This window comes from Neomonachus schauinslandi, chromosome 7 (genome assembly GCF_002201575.2).
Source record: "Neomonachus schauinslandi chromosome 7, ASM220157v2, whole genome shotgun sequence".
Classification (NCBI taxonomy): domain Eukaryota; kingdom Metazoa; phylum Chordata; class Mammalia; order Carnivora; family Phocidae; genus Neomonachus; species Neomonachus schauinslandi.
In genome coordinates, this window is record NC_058409.1 from 147,106,652 (window position 1) to 147,124,760 (window position 18,109).

Sequence of the window (18,109 nt, forward strand, 5' to 3'; positions counted from 1 at the left end):
GCTGGCTGCGTGTAGCCAATCCATTAGGAGGCCTTGGGGCTCAGGATCCCTGTGGGCCCGGCTGCAGGCAGGGTGCCAAGGGCCCAGGGAGCAGCAGGTGCTTGACCACTGGCCTGGCAGCAAGCCCAGTCAGTGTTCTACCACGGTGTGTGTGAACGCACGTGTGTGCGTGTGGACGTGAGCGCGGCTGTGCCTCAGTATCCACTTGTGTGTGCGCACGTGTGCATGTGTATGTACCTTGCGTGCGTGCACACGTGTGTATGTACCCTTGCGTGCGCGCACACGTGTGTATGTACCTTGCGTGCGTGTACACGTGTGTATGTACCCGTGTGTGCACACGTGTGCATGTGTATGTACCCTTGCGTGCGTGCACATGTGTGTATGTACCCGTGTGTGCACACGTGTGCATGTGTATGTACTCTTGCGTGCGTGCACACGTGTGTATGTACCCGTGTGTGCACACGTGTCCATGTGTATGTACCGTTGCGTGCGTGCACACGTGTGCATGTACCCGTGTGTGCACACGTGTGCATGTGTATGTACCCTTGCGTGCGTGCACACGTGTGCATGTACCCGTGTGTGCACACGTGTGCATGTGTATGTACCCTTGCATGCGTGCACACGTGTGTATGTACCGGTGTGCAAGTGTGCACGAGTGTATGCACTTATGCGTGAGTGAACACGTGTGCCAGTGCGTGTTCTCACCACATGCATTGCCTTTGACCACTCTGCTGTAAGGATTGCCCTTTTCCTCTCTGGCCAAGTACCTTCTGCGGGTCCTGGAAGCCTGGGTTCCTACTTCTGCGGTTCCGGTGTCCCTCACATTCACTTTATCCCAGATTTGCCAGTTTTGCACATTTTGGAGGGGAAAGTGGAGAGGGAAAAGGTGACTGTGGTCTCTGGTTCCCTTTGCCCAGCTAGCTTTGAGCCTGTCCGTGTTTCCTACTTCTGGCAGTCTGGACATGCCAGATATCCTGGGCTTGGACAGCAGAACCCCCAGGCTGAGCAGTGGCTGGCTTGCCGGCTCTCTCTCTCTTTCTCTCATATTTATTTGAAAACAGGTCTTAAAGTGAAAATAGTTTTACTGAAAGGCCTGCATTGGGGGTGGTCTTTAAAACACCTGCCTCCTCCCCTTCCTCCAGCTCTGGACAAGGGTCTGACTCAGTGCAGGGGGCAGGGAGCTCAGCCTGAGGGGAACCAGAGGCTGAGGTTGGCGGGGCAGAGCCTCTGGCTCTGGCAAAGCTTCTGCGGGAGGCTGCAGTTCCTTCTGTCCTGAGTGCAAGTCCTCACATGCTTGAGAAATACGGACCTCTATTTCTAATTATGTTGACTGTAACCTGCAAGGGGATCAGATTTTCCAAGTCTAGCTAAGATCCCATGAAGGCACCCAGGGGTTCTTTTTTTATATGTTTAAACAGATGGAATGAAAGGATTCAGTTTTAGGATATTTTTTTTTTCTTTTTGAGTAGCACCCAATGAGTCTCTTTCCATTGTGAAGAAACCATATCCTTTACAGCGATGAGTGTTTTCCAGTTCTTTTAGCTGTTCACTGAATTCAATGCTCATCCCAGACCAGGAATGTGTCTTAGTTGACAAAGAGCCAACTCCTGCCTGGGGCCAGGCAGGGAGCTGAGCTGAGGGAGCCTGATGAGCTGCATATGAGAAAGGCCTTGAAAACAAGGTGGAGGGGAGGTGAGTTGTGATTTCCACTAGGATACATATAGTTGGTCTTACCATTTCTGACAGAGAGCTCCTAAAACCCTTGGAATTTCCTAAGAAAAGAGTGAGAAAGGGGCCTTTTGTTATGCTAACAAGGTGATTTGCATCCAAGGTAGGGGGCTAGTTGCTTGAGGTGCCAACCTGGTGAGTAGAAGAGTGGAACTTTCAGTCCCACTTCCTGACCCCCTCATTCCCAGGGAAGGGGAGACTGGTTGGGGGTTTAGTTCAATCACCAATGGCCAATCATTTCATCAATCCTCCCTATGTAATGAAGGCTCCATGAAAACCCCTAAGGAACAGGGTTCAGAGAGCTTCCCCTTGGTGAACAGGTAGAGAAGCAGGGAACTGGGAGCATCAGAGAGTGTGGCAGCTCTGTGCCCTTCCCCCAGACCTTGCCCTATGCTTCTCCTCCATCTGGCTGTTTCTGACTTATATCTTATTATAATAAACCAGTGACCTGGGGAGTAAAATGTTTCTCTAAGTTTTGTGAGCCACTCTACAAATTAATTGAACCTATGGAGGGGGTCCTTCCCATCTGTAGCCATTTGATCAGAAGCTCAGGTGACAGCAGATTCCAAATTGGCGTCAGAAGTGGGGGTGGGGTGAGGTGACTGATACCTGACCAGAGGCTGGGTCAGGGGGGTCTGGCCCCATAGCTCTTCTCTAAAGGATGCTTTATAGTCCTACAAGTGGAAAGAGTACCTCCACAGTGTGAAACACTAGCATATTCAGAAACAAGAAAAGGCCATGTTTGATGTCAGAAGCTTTAAATTCCCAAAGTGAAAGATTAGGTCAGGGCCTGTGTCTTGTGGATTATCTGATGTTTAGAGCTGGCCCTGAAGTCTGACTTAGTACAATTTAGGAAATCAGGAGCTGCTGGAAGAAAGGATCTCCCAGAGTGGGTGGCAGGTGGGATGCAGCCTCTGTGTTTCCTCCAGAGACCCATGCAAGTCCTGGCTGAACCTGAGCAAGTCAGCTTGCTGGGGGCTGAGAGGGTTTCACACCTTAGGTCTGTGGGCCCAAGGATCTGTCAGAAGCCCCAGAGCTTCAGTGTTGGATTCCGAGGCTGAGTCTGTTACTGGCTACACTCCAGAATCTGATCTCCTCCCTCACTTTGAGACTTGACTCTTAGAAAGAAGCCAAAGGGAAATTGGGAAACAATGAGACAGACAAGGTTAGATTCCTTCAATCAAAACATGGCATTTATAAGCCTCTTTCCCTTTATTATTAAACACTTAGAAATTTAGCTCAAATATTAGTTTAGATTATTATATAAAATATAATTATTCAGTATTATAATTTTTATTTATGACAGGCTTATAGTCATTATTATACATAGATTTATTTTTTAATGGATTTTATTTATTTATTTGACAGAGGGAGAGACAGCGAGAGAGAGAGAGCACAAGCGGGGGAGTGGGAGAGGGAGAAGCAGGCCTCCTGCCAAGCAGGGAACCTGATGTGGGGCTCCATCCCAGGACCCCGGGCAGTTGCTTAACCAACTGAGCCACCCAGGCGACCCTACATAGATTTTTTTAGAGGGGGGCAGGGCAGAGGGAGAGGGAGAGAGAATCTTAGGCCGGCTCCATGCCCAGCATGTGAGCCCAATGTAGGGCTCGAACACATGACCCTGAGATCATGACCTGAGCCAAAATCAAGTCTTTGAAATCAAGTGTAGTGAGTATTTGATAAGCGAGTAAATTATTCTCTGTATGTTTAGCTTCCATTCTGTCTCCTCAATCACAAGATTCCATGTTCTTGTTTCATGCAAGGCAGGTCCTTTTCTGAACAGGAAGTACCAGGAGTTTCAAGAAACTTAATTCTGGCTCCTGAAGGAGGTCATGTTGAAACCCCTCAAAAGCATAAAGTTGCACAAAAATCAAAATGGCTGCAGGAGTGCTTAAGGGAAGATGGATTTCAAACTAAGTAACCTATTTCCTCTCTTCCCCAGGCCTCCGCTCCTCCCTTCCTAGCCTTTTGTTTCAGGAACCCCGAGTCCTTCTGATGCACGAGGCTCGACTGCCATCTGATCTCAGGCAGGAACTGTCCACACTGGTGGCTGCTGGTTGCCTGGCTGACTGGATCCTCTGCGTCCTCTTCGAGTAGCCATCATGGTGGGCGTGATCCGGTTCCTTTGGCGATGCTTCTTCTGCGCCAGGTCCCACTCCCCTGTCCAACAGGCCTTTGCCTGCTCTCTTGTGGTGCTCTGCATCACTCTAGAACATAAAAATTGTCATTCCCTGTGGCCACGGCTGCCAGTGTTTTTCCCATTTCTGCCTCTGGTTTTGCCAGCAATCCGAGGGAGCTCGCCTCACATGCACCCTATTCATGGCCAACTCCTTCTTTGCTCCCACTCTCCTGTGGACACTCATCTGCTTTTCCTGAATGGACGAGGAGCGCCATAGCACAGGATTGCAAGAGTTTCCTTGGGGAGTCATAGGTTCAGAGTGGGGAAGGGACTGTACATGGCCGGGCTGCAGATGGGGCGACCAACGTGGACTAATTTATCAGAAAACAGGTGAGAAATGACGGTGGCCTGCAGAAGCGTGTGATGTTGGGTTTGTGGACAAATGAACAATGTTAAGTTTATTTAACAGGATTGGTGGAAGTTACAAAGTGGATGAATGCACAAATGAGAACAATTAAAGAGTAATCAAGATATTTTAAGTGAGCAGCTCACTGCCAGGACAGACAATAGTGAATGTGGAGCATTGTTCCAGATTTTACAGCCTAGTAAAATTCCCCAATGAAAACTCGCAAAGAAAACCAACCCCCAGTGGCCAGGCTTCCATTTTCCTAAGCTAAGAAAAATATGGTAAATGCATTATCTCAAAATTAAGAAGTCTTTTTGAATTGAAAGCCTTTAACTTAATGGAATGCTCATTATGTTGACCTGATTGTTCTTATTCACCACTAACCACCCTGAGTCTGTAAACAATTAGAAAAATGAATTCAGGATGGGACTCTCCACGGTGTCATGACCTGACAGAGGCCATAAGCTTCAGGGAGTATCTGAGAAGCAAGCGAGAAAAGAGGTTGGAATGAGTTCCACGTGGAAGAGACATCATTGATAAAGGCGCTCAGGCGGTGCTTGGCCTTGCTTTCCTGGGTCCTGAGTCCTCTGAAGGAACCTCCCTGGTTTACGTCGTGGCATGCATTCCAAGGCCGCTCACCACACCTTGGCTGAGCACCTCCTACCTTTGTGCCAGGCTCGGCCCTTTCTCTGCGGGTTTTATGTGCTAGTGAATGAATCCCCAAAGCTGCAGCCCCCCACCAAAGTCAGAGCATGCAGGAGCCTGAAGCTTAGCACTTCTGATTCTTGCTCTAGCAGTAAAATGGCAGTTGGGCAAAAAAATTGGAATGGCCAAACCCAAACATTGGCATAACCCGAGAGGCCCCCCAGACACTACAATACAAACCCCAAAGCCCACCCCAAACCTCCTCCACATGTACTTACTGTTGCTAGTAATTATATCCTCAAGGCTCCCGGACTTTCAGTTTACCGGTCCCCCAAACCTCAGGCCCTCCAGCCCACCCTGTTTTGAAGGGGCCGCATCTAGACATTACCACGGGGACCCACGAAATGAAGGGCACAGGCTCCCAAGTGGGAAGAGGAATAGGAGGGGTCATCAGACCTGGTTTCTTCTTCCAAACTCCGCTACTGAGTAGGAGACCCCCTTCCTGGGGACACTGAGTGGCAGAGGGGATGGAGATGAGCCCCAGAGCTCCCCTCAGAGTGGAGAGAGGGCACGGAGCATGCTCTTTAACAGTATGGGAAAGAGTTCAAAAATGCTCTTATTTGAAGGAGTTTCTTGTTAAACATGCCCCGTTCATGGAATTTGTCTTTGTACCAGCACATTCATGACAATAACAGGGCAGTGACAAAAAGCATCGCATGAGGCTGTCACTCCTGCGGGACCTGGGAAGTTGTCCCTAGTAAATTTTAGGAAAAACGGTAACAGTGTGAGTCCTGAGGAGGCACCAGGAGAGAAGAAAATATCCAGAATATTGCTTTTCGAACAACACGTGGGGAAGAGCATCCTCTTCTTCCCAAACTGGAGCAGACGCATTTTTAATGAATTAAGAATGAATTACTAGAACAAAGAAATGAAGTAGACATAGGATACAAGATCCTTATTTTTTGAAATTAATGAACTCAAGTGATATCAAGTGATGGTCGAATTGCTTGGACAGCTTCCAGATGCTCTTGGAAATTTAGTCTGCATTTGCCCATCGCAGAGCAGTGAACATCCGCCCATCCCCGTTGCCTGGTCTGGGAAGCAGGTGTAGTCCAGCCGGGCAGGGAGCCTGAGGTCCACCTGTGGGCTGGCATTTGCCATCTGGGGCTGGCCTGGGGCCCACCTGAGTGCAGCCACCACCCCCACTGCTTTTCCTCTTGTTCCCCTTTTATAAACATCTGTTTTCTTCTTTTCTACTTTCCTTCCTTCTTTCCCCCCAGTTCCCTTTCTTTTTCAAATGTAACCACACAATGAATCCTTCAGTGAATTCCTGAAAGGCAGCTCCAGCTTCTAGACTTAGGGTTGCCCTATGTCCTTACTGCTGTGTCCAGTCTCTCTATCAGGACCTTTCCAGCTGACCCGATCTCTCTGGGCCTCAGTTTCCTTATCCAGGGACAAGAGAGACAGCAGTGCCTTGCTCACATGTTAGGGTTGGTTGTAATGATCTGAACACAGAGCACAGAAGAGCCCCTGCACCTCCCCTCCTCCCCCTGCGACCACAGGAATGGAGGCCACTGTGGAGCAGAGGGTCCCCGAGGAAGAAGATGGAAGGATTTGAGCAAGTCAGACTGTCACTGGGCAGGACAGCAGGGGAAACAGTGCAATGTGTTTCTGTTCCCTGAGTCATGACAAGGTTGACTTGGAATTAAATGTCCAAACCACAGCATTTTTTTCTCCCAAATATATCACTGTTGTGATCTGGTATTTGCTTTTGCAGAGGAGAGCAAGTCTGGAAGCAAGTTTGGTTTTATTTTCATGGCAGCCTGTTTTGCTCTTTAGCCTGCGTCCTCCTAGGAGTAACCCACGTCTTGGTGTTTTTTCAGCATGTGTCTGGCTTGCATTTTGTCGATAAGTTTGCCTGGAATATCCTAAGTATCATTTTTTTTTTTCATCTTTGGAAAGATCTAGATACTTACGTGTTTATTATTTGGAAGATATGGTATTACATGAGTAGTGTTTAAAATAGGTAAACGGAGTTTGGATAACTGTTGACATTACAGAACTACAAAGGCGATTATGGAAAAAGTCAGCATATATGCATATGTATGTATAACTAAATGAGGTTAATAAAAATAGTGGGTTTCATATTCTGCATAATATTTTCAAGAAGCAGACAGGGAAGAAGGGGCAGAAAAGCAAAATGAAATTCTCCTGAAATTCTATCCTACAGATGAGGGAATCTGCATGTTCTACTTTATTCCTAACTTCGAATATCAGCGAACGAAGCTAAAATTCTTTTGTAAATACTGGTGGTAAAGATAAGAAGAATATTTGAGGAGAGAAGAGTAATGAGATCTTGAATATGTAGAAAAAAACCCAGAGACTAGCAACAGACAAATGAAAATGAGAAAGCGTAGGTGTGACAAGAGAAGACATAAAAAATTTATAAATCCCTAAAACAGGTTAAATTTGCTTATTATGAAACAAAATCTTAATACTTGAAACTAACATAACATGCTGTGTCCACTATACATAAAGAAAAAGAGACAAAAACCAAAGTCTTAGATTCTGTTAATGGAAGTAAAATTCAATCATATGCTCTTAAAAAGTACACATATACTGCAAAGGAAAACCGAAATATTAAATTAACTATTCAATTAATATTAAATTAAATTAAAATCTTTGTCAGGTAAATATAATACGATGGAGAATGCCGGGATATGGCCATGGGCATGTTTCCTAACTTGAAGGAGACTTCATTTTCCCGACCTTATAGTGGATGCAATAAAGGTGAAACTTACTCCATCCAGGTTGATAGGAGGATGAGGTAAGTTACCATTTATAAAGGACTTAGAACAATGCCCGGAATGTAGAGATGCTCTGTAAGTTTAGGAACATTTCAATATGAATGAAATTTAATGCATTTAAATGAAAAATAATACATATTTACTTGGAGAAAAATGGAAAAGGGGGGTTGGCAGTATCAGATAAGACCAAATCCAACATGAACATCAGTGTTTCCCTTGCTGCAAGGTTTGCTTCCAAATCCAGTTGATTTACATGGGAAATAATTCCAGTGATCCTTCCAGGATAAAGATTGCATCTCTTGAACAGAATTTAGCATTTCTGCAGACCGAAGGCCAAGAACTGCACAACAAATCTGTTGTGACCAATCTGATTCCTTTTTCCCATATCGCATCTAATTTGTAAATACCTTGAATAACTGGAAAAACTGCTCATCAGCCTCGCAAAACTCATGGGAGAGGAGAACCCAGTCTTGCTCTTTGCAAAAGAATCTAGGAAAAATCTGGATAATTCCCAGAGATAAAGAATCTCCTCTACACTGTTACAAACACCACAGTTTGTGCTGTGCTTAATGCCCTGGGACAGATTCAAATGGAAAACCCTGCCATGTACAACTAATTAACATCATGACTCCATTATTGAGCAATTTTCGTTCAGCTGTCTCATTCTATCTTCATGAGACGAAAAAAATCCAAGTTCCCAGATTACGAAATTCCAAATCGGTAACCACATGATACCTATTTTACAGACTAGGACCTGAGTATTTATCACCACATTCTTAATGTGACTTTGTTTTTTAATTTAATTTCAATTAGCCAACATATAGTACATCATTAGTTTTGGGTGTAGTTAATGTTACTTTTACAAGCAAAACTAGCTGTGGGTCTGAGAAATCGCCAGGATACAAACGTTCCCCTTGATTCCAGATAACTGAGCTGTCATTTCTTTGGGGGAATTTGAATTTGTGATTTTTGCTGAAGAGTGCAAGTAGACGGTTCTCCGTCTCCAGCTTTCTCTACCTGTTCCCTCCAAAGACCCAGTGGGTTCGGCTGGTGTTTCTGAAACATCTTCAAGCCAGATCCAGCTTGGTAAGTGCACAAATTGGATCTCATCCTTCAACACAACGTGGAATTTGAAAATAAACTAAATATATAATAAGAAAGACAAATTAAATCTTTCAAGCTCTAGCTGCCTCAGACATTGGGCGGGCCCCTCTTAGCAGGGACAGACTCCATGGAGGTCAACCCACACAGCAAGAAGTCACTTTGCAGAAGAAAGCACAGCTGATGAGACTGTCTTGGGCAACACCATGATTTTCTCCTGTCCTTTCATGTCATAAGGTTTATCACAAACCCCTTTCTAGAACAGATGATCACGTCCTATCCACTGACCCAGGTTTCTTCTCTCCCTCCCTGTCACCTGGCCTCACAACCTCTGTTCCCAGAGTTCCTGGCTCACTGCTTGCACTCCCCGGCGATGTCTGCTCCTCTGTGTCTCTCCCTCTCAGGGGCCTGGCACGGGGTAAGCTCTCACTCCCGTTACAGCTGCCTGCAGGATGGAGCAGGCCTCCATTCAACTGCCTTCCACCTTTCAGGATGCTCAAAAAAACCCATGCTCCTCGCACTCTCCTGAGCGGTAACGGGAGATGGTATCTTCTAGCCTGTCCTGAAAAACTTAACGCTCTGACCCCTGAGCATGTGTTTTTAGGTTGTGAGCAGAATATTATTTTTCTGCCCACAGAGAGGCTAGCATAGAAGTATTGTCCCCCTGGGTGGGATGCTTACTAACTTCTGACATTCAATCTCCGGGTCCTTCCTCCTGTCCAGACCCTGGGCCCTTCGCACAGAGAAGAGAACTTGAAACTTCGTATTTTAGAACACAAAGCAGGTTTAAGGCTTTCAAGATCTGCCCACACATTTTAAATGATGTGGGCTTCTCCTTTGGCCTGCTTCAGGGCAGAGACCGGCTACAAAGGAGGAAAGGTGGATCCGGTCCAGGAAAAGGCCTAAACCAGGGAGGCCCCGGGGGGTTGGGCACGAGGCAAGGGGACACCAGTGTGCAGAGCTGGGCCACGCACACACCAGATCAATGCAGAGTGACCCAGCAACGCCAAGGGACAGACCTGGCTCCAGGGCGGGGGTTGCTGCCCTCGGGCACAGAGGCAAATGCTAAGAGCGAAGGGCCCATCGGAGCCCAGGGCAGATTTAACAGAGGAGAGCCCAGTGGCCTGGCAGAGGTGCCGGGACGAAGTGGGAGTCTCTGCCCTTCGAGATGCTGCCTGATCTGGAAGACCCGGCAGCTGAGCTGCTCCCGCACAGTCAGCCACCAGTCCTGTTGTCGGCTTCCAGCTCCGCCTGATTCCTGATCAAGGGCCGACATGCGTGGGGCTGAGTCCTGCAATACGGTCAGTCTGCAGATCCGTCATAACAAAAGCTGCCTCCCTCGCTGGATCCACAGACGTGGCCCCAAATTAAAGAGAACAGACTAGTATGGATTCAGTCAACACAAACCCCAGCCCAGCTGCATTGACACACGGAGTTTATAAGGATCTAGGTGTTGACATGAGAGCACTTTCTCAGCCAGTTCAGGGTTACCTGCTTCCTTACGAATCCATGGGAAGTAGGATCTGGTAAAGGCCTCTGCACATCCTGGACTCTGCTCTAAAGTGAAAGAAATGGGGCGGCTGGGTGGCCCAGTCAGTTAAGTGTCTGCCTTTGGCTCAGGTCATGATCTCAGGGTCCTGGGATCGAGCCCCACATCAGGCTCCTTGCTCAGTGGGGAGCCTGCTTCTCCCTCTGTCTCTGACCCTCCTTCCTGCTCGCTCTCATGTGCATGCTCTCTCTCTCTCTCTCAAATAAATAAATAAAATCTTTTAAAAAATAAAATGAAAAATAAAATGAAAGAAACGTGTGGGCCATGAGCTTGGGGTTAAAAGAGAGGCAGTAAAAAGAGAGGAGATAGTCTTTACTGGGGAGAAACCTACTGAACTCAGCTATGTTATGGCAGCTCCTAGCTCGTTGCTGAGGAAGTCAGAGGACCCAGGAGCTAAGGATGGCCCTGGTCTTACTAGATCCTTTTACTGCTCCCTCTACCCCATTCCTGCACACAGCACCAGCCAGAAGACCAAGCTTCTGACCCTCGCAAGATCCCCAGGCTCACTTCCTAGTCACTTGCTTTAACTCTTTTCTCACCACGCCTCAGCCTGTTCCCATTATCCTTGACTTAGGGACACATCCTCAGACACAGTAACGGACTTGGCCTCCGAGGGTGCTGGCCTCGGTCTCCCTCATCTCTATTGGCTCCCCTTTCTTGTCCTCCTTAACCCCCTGAACAAAGGCTCCCTGGTTCTGCGGTCCAGCCCATCCTTGCAAGCCTGCCCTGAGCCCTAGGGACCTGTCTCTGTCCCTGGATGGGGCCTGCTCTCTCCCACCTGCCGCCTGTCCGGTGATCTGATTCAATCCACTTGAGTGGGGCAGGAGTAAGCAGGGGAGGCAGCTGCATGGTCCCACAACAGAGCGGACTAATCAGCCCGGATCCCGGGGAGCACCTCAGGGAATGCCTCACAGGAGGGGCGACTTCATGCCTATTCTGGACAACGGCAACACCTGCTTCCCAGGGACCTCACTGATGTCCACGGAGAGCGTTGCAAGTCACAGTGGTTTCATCCTGGCCGCTCCCCTGGGGCAAGTGTGGCCAGACATCTATCACCCCTTGCAAAAGTGGCAGGTGGCCCAGCAGGATCTAGAGGGCATGCTCCTCGGATGCACCCCAGCCTGGAAGGCCCAGGCCAGTCGCAGGCCTGTATCTCCACTCAAGACCCCTATCCTCCAGCCCCCATCAGCCCTGGCATCGCACTACGTCCTGCATAGCCCAGCACAAACACTGCTGGTCCCCAAAGGCCATCCGCATGAGTGTTGCCAGGCCATGCACAGAACCTGGAATGTCAGGGGAACGTCTACCGGATCTTCCCTTCTCCTCCCAAACTCAGGTCTTAGAGAGCACTTGACAAAAGGGGCCAAAAGTTGGCTTTATTATGGGTAATGCCTGGGCAAGTGCCAATGAGGGGCCACAGTCAGGCTTTATTCATACTTCTGTGGAAGGACTGACTGACATACACTCACACCCAGCCTCAGAGGTTGTTCTGGAAAACTGCAAACCGCATGCCTCCCTGTCAGGGACAGAGCCCACCCCACGAAGGGACAGAGGACTTGTGCTCTCTATAAAAAAGGGGGCACCACAGGGTGCACAGAGAACCCCCGTTTGCTCCTTGTACCTCAATAGCAGTTAGGTCACCCCTGCCTTCTGGAGATGAGAAGCTATGGCAGCAGGTGGGGACCCCACGGATGGATGTTCTTTCTGCTGGAGGAAAACAGGGTTGCCCTCAGTAATGTACAGTGAGGGAGGGATCTCTGAGAGGTGAGAGGTTGGGAAAGGAGGTGGCCAGCTAGGGATGGATGGGTGTACCCCCAAAGTCTGGACTTTTGCCCCCTAGGGAGCCCGAAGGTGTCACAAGCTGGTGGCAAGGGGTGGTACCTGCAAGGAGCATGGGTTTGCCTGCAGTGATTGGAAACCCCTTCTCAGGGTGGAAGCTGGTGGTCAGCACCTGCTGATCACACCAGACACCTCGGGGAAGATGCAGAATTTCTGAGTTAATTGGTGGGGACCATCCAGGCACTGGATTTGGAAAGTGCCACTGAGTCAACTGTGGATCCTGGGTTTTGTTATAAGCCACAAGCGGGGAGGATTCAGGGTTGGATGGAAAGACTTCCTATTCCCCAGAAGGAGACAGGGACCTCTCCTGGGCTGGTGAGATGCCCCAGGGGAGAAGGACATGGGAGAGGCCTGGTGGCCAGCAGGGAATTTAAGCTCAGGTACAGGCTGGCTGTACATGGCCCCTTGCAGTCAGAGCTGCACGGGTCAGAGAAAGATGGGTGCTCAAGAAGCCCCCCGATTCCAGAGTAGGGGCGAGGCGTCCTCGGGGAACTCTGGGAGTGAGGGACTGCCCTACTTTTGGCGCAGAAGCCCTCCTGAGAAGGGGAGAGGCCAATCCCCAAGAGAATGAGTCACCCTAGAGGGGTCAGGTGTATGTATTAAACTTACACGAACCTCTAACACAGGTCTAGAATTCATTCTTGTTTTGCTTGTTTTCGGTTGTCCAGCTGTGAGCTAGGGAAAACGAGGGCTTGTGCACAAGGTGAACTCTGATGGCGAGAAAGCAGGATGGCACCTTTCTTCTGTGCATCGTGGTTATCTCTGTTAGTGTGGAGCGTGCAACACAGAGGTCTAGCTAGCAGGTGGTGGCTGGAGACACAGCTCCCGCGCACCCTTGGAGGTGCCCCAGGGACACTCCCCTGTGGGCTGGGGCAGCAGGGAAGGAGACACCCCTTTGCTTTAACCAGCTCGGGGCTCAACAGGAAAACTTGGTGGAGTTTGTTCTCCATGTTTGTCTCTGCGGACCCCCTTGATTTTTTTCTGAAATGTTCTTCTGCATCTGTGCAATATAAAGCTGTGGCGAGGATGTGTACCATTTGGCGGCTCCCTGACATTTTTCAATCTTATCCCTATTTCTCATCTCTGTTGATTCCCACAGCACATACCTAGAAAAGAAATGTGCCCCCAAACACCCACTGGAGCATTACATAATCTTCAGGGCAGGAAGACAGGCAGTGAAGGCCTGATCTGTGCAAATGCCCTTCTCAGGTGCCTGGCTCTTGGGGGAGGTCAGTCCCCCTATCAGCAATGTGCAGAGTCGGCATGTAATTATATAATTCTCTTAGCTGCGGGAGGGCTGAACTGCGGCTTCTTGGGAAGGACTGGGTGTATCTGAGCACGTCTTTCCTTAAAGCATGGCTGTCCTTTATCCCCTGACCCCCTGCAATGCTGTCCCCACAGGGCTCAGAGGCTTACCTGATTCCCTGGATTTGTGACTCTCCCACTGGGGAGACGCCGTTGTCCCTATTCTATGTTCTGAATGACTTTTTCTTTTTTGAATCTAACAAGCTCACCATCTGTCTTAAAATTTTTCTTTTGGTTCTAGAGGACAAAGAATTTCACGTTGCTGAGTGAATACATGTAATAAACTAGTTTCCAAAACTAGAATATCGCACATTCTCCATAGCCTTTGAACATTAATGTAGTAGCTTTAATTTAATTATTTGCCATAGGTCAATATATTTCGTATTTCTCTGAGACCATAAAAAAAAAAAAAAAGATTTTGACATCATTTTAATGAGCCAAATTAAAATTATTGTGATTTTGGTGCCATTATTATTATTATTTTTAATGTGAAGCGTTGCCAGACAAAAGTAAGCTTACGAATGCAGGATACTTGAAGGGATGATGTACTGAGCAAGATGGTGTCCCTCACGTCAACCAGTAGCTCTTGTCAAGCGGTGACCCCGGCAGCTAAGAGCGTTGCTGCTAAGATTAGATACCACCCAAACTGTACTCGCTGCGGACACACCCAGGACCAATACCCAGCAGAACCAGAGGAAGTCTGCAAGGGCCTAGGACTGATTAACTCCCTTTAAAAGGATTTTTGCTACAAAATGTCAGACTTTCTTGACTCTGACCACATCAAAAGTCAGGTGCTGCCCGAGGCTCTGTCTGACTGATATCCGAAGAGAACAGAGATCCTCTGCTGTCTGAAGGTCATGAGCAGCATGGGGCGCGGGGGCAGCTGACCCTGACGCTGACTGCATCGAGGCCTCCCTTCCACTGTGCACGCACGGACTGACTCTGAGTCTGAGTCCTTAACTTCCTATCCCCTGATCTATCTTGTTTCTCGTGTGACTTTGACTTCTGCTTGGGTTCATGTGCCTTGTAAGAGGCCAAGACAAACGTGTGAGATGTCATGGAGTCTGGAATCCTGACCCTGCTTTCTAATTATGTCCACCTTGCTTTAGGACTGAATAAAGCTGACATTGTGGAAGGGCACAACTCATGTGTGCACCTTCATACCATGCTCATGACATGCCCGTTTCCCCAAACAACCCAGAAATCTGTGGTTAGCAATGACTAAGGGTTTATTTAACCCAGATTGTGAGGCCCAAAAATAATCAGCTGGCATTGGCTGGCTGGGCTCTAAACTATTAAATACAAGTTTGGGGTTATTTACTCTTTCCTGAGCGTAGCTATGATTGTATATGCGAAGCCATAAAAGCTGAGACTTGGCCTGTGGACATCAGAGTCCCACGCCTTCTTATGGGTGAACTTTTTGCTCCAAGAACTGAGGAAATTTCTAGAATGGTCTGGATCTCTCTTCTTCTTGGTTATGTTCCTTTCCTCTGTGCGTCTTTTGAATCCAGTTTCTTCTCCCAGGCAAGTAGAGACTTCAGCACAGCCTGGGCTGAGCTTGATTTCCGGGAGTCTGGGGTTGGGGGTGCGGGTGATAGAGGAACTTCTGTTACCGAACCAAAGCAGGTCCGCCCTTGGGGAATCATAGACAGAGACACACCAGGTGGAGCTGCCTCACAGGGTCCCCTGTATTTGCAGCAAATAGGGACATTACAAGGAGTGATTTCCAAAGTCATGACTCTCTCAACAGGGGTAAACAGTCTCCTTTTATTTTTGGATTGGGATGAACAAATCACAGGGTGATTTTAACATTATAATGAAGCTGAGGTAACTGTGTATATAGACCACATTTTCCTTATCCATCCGTCTATCGATGGACTCTTGGACTGCTTCCATGTCTTGGCTGTTGTAAATAATGCTGCTATAAACACAGACGTTTTCGTTTTCCCTGGGTAAATATCCAATAGTGGAAATACTGGATCATTTGGTATTTTAATTTTTAATTTTTTTTAGGAAGCCTCATATTGTTTTCCACGGTGGTTGAACCAATTCACATTCTTACTAGCAGTGCATGGAAGTTCTTTCTCATCTACATCCTCACCAACACTTGTTGTTTCTTGTCTTCTTGAGTCTAACAATTCTAACAGGTGTGAGTTGATATCTAATTGTGGTTTTGATTTACATTTCCCTCATGATTACTGATGAGCACCTTTTCATGTGTCTGTTGGTCATGTGTAGTCTTCCTTGGAGAAATACCCATTCACGTGCTCTGCTCATCTTTTAAACAGATTGGGTTTTTTGGTGTTGAGTTGCATGAGTTCTTTATATGTATATTAACCCCTCATCAGATATATCGTTTGCAAATATCTTCTCCCATTCAGGATGTCTTTTTGTTTTGTTGATGGTTTCTTTCATCATGCAAAAGCTTCTTATTTTGGTGTAGTCCCAATAGTTTACATTTGCTTTTTTGTTTCCCTCACCTCAGGAGACCTATCTAGAAAAACGCTGCTATGGCCGATGTCAGAGAAATTGCTGCCTGTGCTTTCTTCTAGTATTTTTATTATTCAGGTCTCACATTGAGGTCTTTAATCCATTTGGAGTTCACTTTTGTGTATGGTGTAAGAAAGTGGTCCAGTTCCGTTTTGCATTTTTCCCAGCACCATTGGTTAAAAAGACGGTCTTTTCCCCATTGTATATTCTTGCCTCCTTTGTCATAATTAATTGACCATATAAATGTGGGTTTACTTCTGGGGTCGCTATCCTGCTCCATTGATCTATGTGTCTATTTTGGTGCCAGTACCATACTGTCTTGATAACTATAGCTTTGTAGTAAATCTGGAATTATGATACATTTGGCTTTGTTTTTCTTTCTCAGGATTGCTTTGGCTACTTGAGATCCTCGGTGGTTCCATACAAATTTTAGTATTATTTGTTCTAGTTTTGAGAAAAATGCTGTTGGAATTTTGGAAAGGGATTACCTTGAATCTGTAGATTGCTTTGGATAGTATTATATAGCCATAAAAAAGGATGAGACTATGCCATCTGAGACAACATGGATAGATCTAGAGAGTACTATGCTAAGTAAAATGATTCAGACTGAGAAAGACAAATACCCTAAGATATTCCACTTATAAATGGAATCTAAAAATGAATAAATAAAAAAACACAGAATCAGAACTATAAATAGAGAGAACAATTTTTTTTAAAGATTTTTTTTTATTTATTTCACAGAGAGAGACACAGCGAGAGAGGGAACACAAGCAGGGGGAGTGGGAGAGGGAGAAGCAGGGTTCCCGCCGAGCAGGGAGCCCGATATGGGACTCGATACCAGGACCCTGGGATCGTGACCTGAGCCGAAGGCAGACGCTTAATGACCATGGATTCTGAGAAACAAACTGAGGGTTCTAGAGGGGAGGGGGTGGGGGGATGGGTTAGCCCGGTGATGGGTATTAAGGAGGGCACGTACTGCATGGAGCACTGTGCATTATGCACAAACAATGAATCATGGAACACTACATCAGAAACTGATGATGTAATGTATGGTGACTAACATAACATAATAAAATAAAATTAAAACATTTTTTCATCTTTTTTCATATGCACTTATTTTATTTCATGATATGCCTTTCTTATTTTATAATTTCTTCTTCTTGGCGCAGTATTATTATCTCACTATTATTATTCACTCTAATGTCACTTTCAGTACTTTAAATAAATATAATGATCTGTTTGTATTGCTGTTTTAACTTTCTTTATTCTAGAACAGGATCATCGAGTTTTATCAGTTTGTTTTGTTATTTATTTTCTAGGATATTACTCTGCCTGAGGTTATTTGTGACTCAGATCTGACCTCATCTCCTCTAGCAGATTTCTCTGATTCAAAAGAACTCATCTTCTCCTGGGAATCTCTAAATGCCTTCATGCTTCAGCACCTAGGAGACCTTCCTCACAGGTAAGGAAGATGAGAAATGCCCCCAAACACTGCCCCCCATCTAAATCTTCTAAAATCTAATTCAAAATGAGAGCGCACAGGCAGAGACCTGTTCTGCCTGGCTCACTCTGGTATGCCAGCCTCCAGCACAAGGACCAGTGAGCAGTAGGGATGTAATAAATATTGGTTGGATGGATAGGTAAGTGAATGCTCCAAATGCAATCTCCAATTCCCCATGCTTGAAGACAAAAACTGTTGTAACTTGCAACAATGGCAGTTCATCCCAATTAAAAATATAATAACAGTATTTTGATTTCACAAGTCAGTCCAGAGTCACTGCATTTTTTCTAACAACTCTGCTGATCCACATCACGTTTCCAGCACTATAACATGCATGTTCATGGTGACCCACGCGTTGTTTCTGGGGGAAGTTGAGAATCACACTGCGGAAAGGCATGTGGATCGAACAATGGTCACCATTCAACTTCCATGGTGCTGCATTTGCCAGGGAGATGCACCTGAGCGCCAGAGATCTTCCGTCCTTGTTTTTTTTTTGGGGGGGGGGGTTCCTTTAGCTCAAAATGAACGCACTGGGGTTTAACTTCGTGTGGCTTTAGGGGAATAAATGCATGCACATTGCACTTAAGAAGAGCATGTGTCACATTCAGTCCTTTAAAAG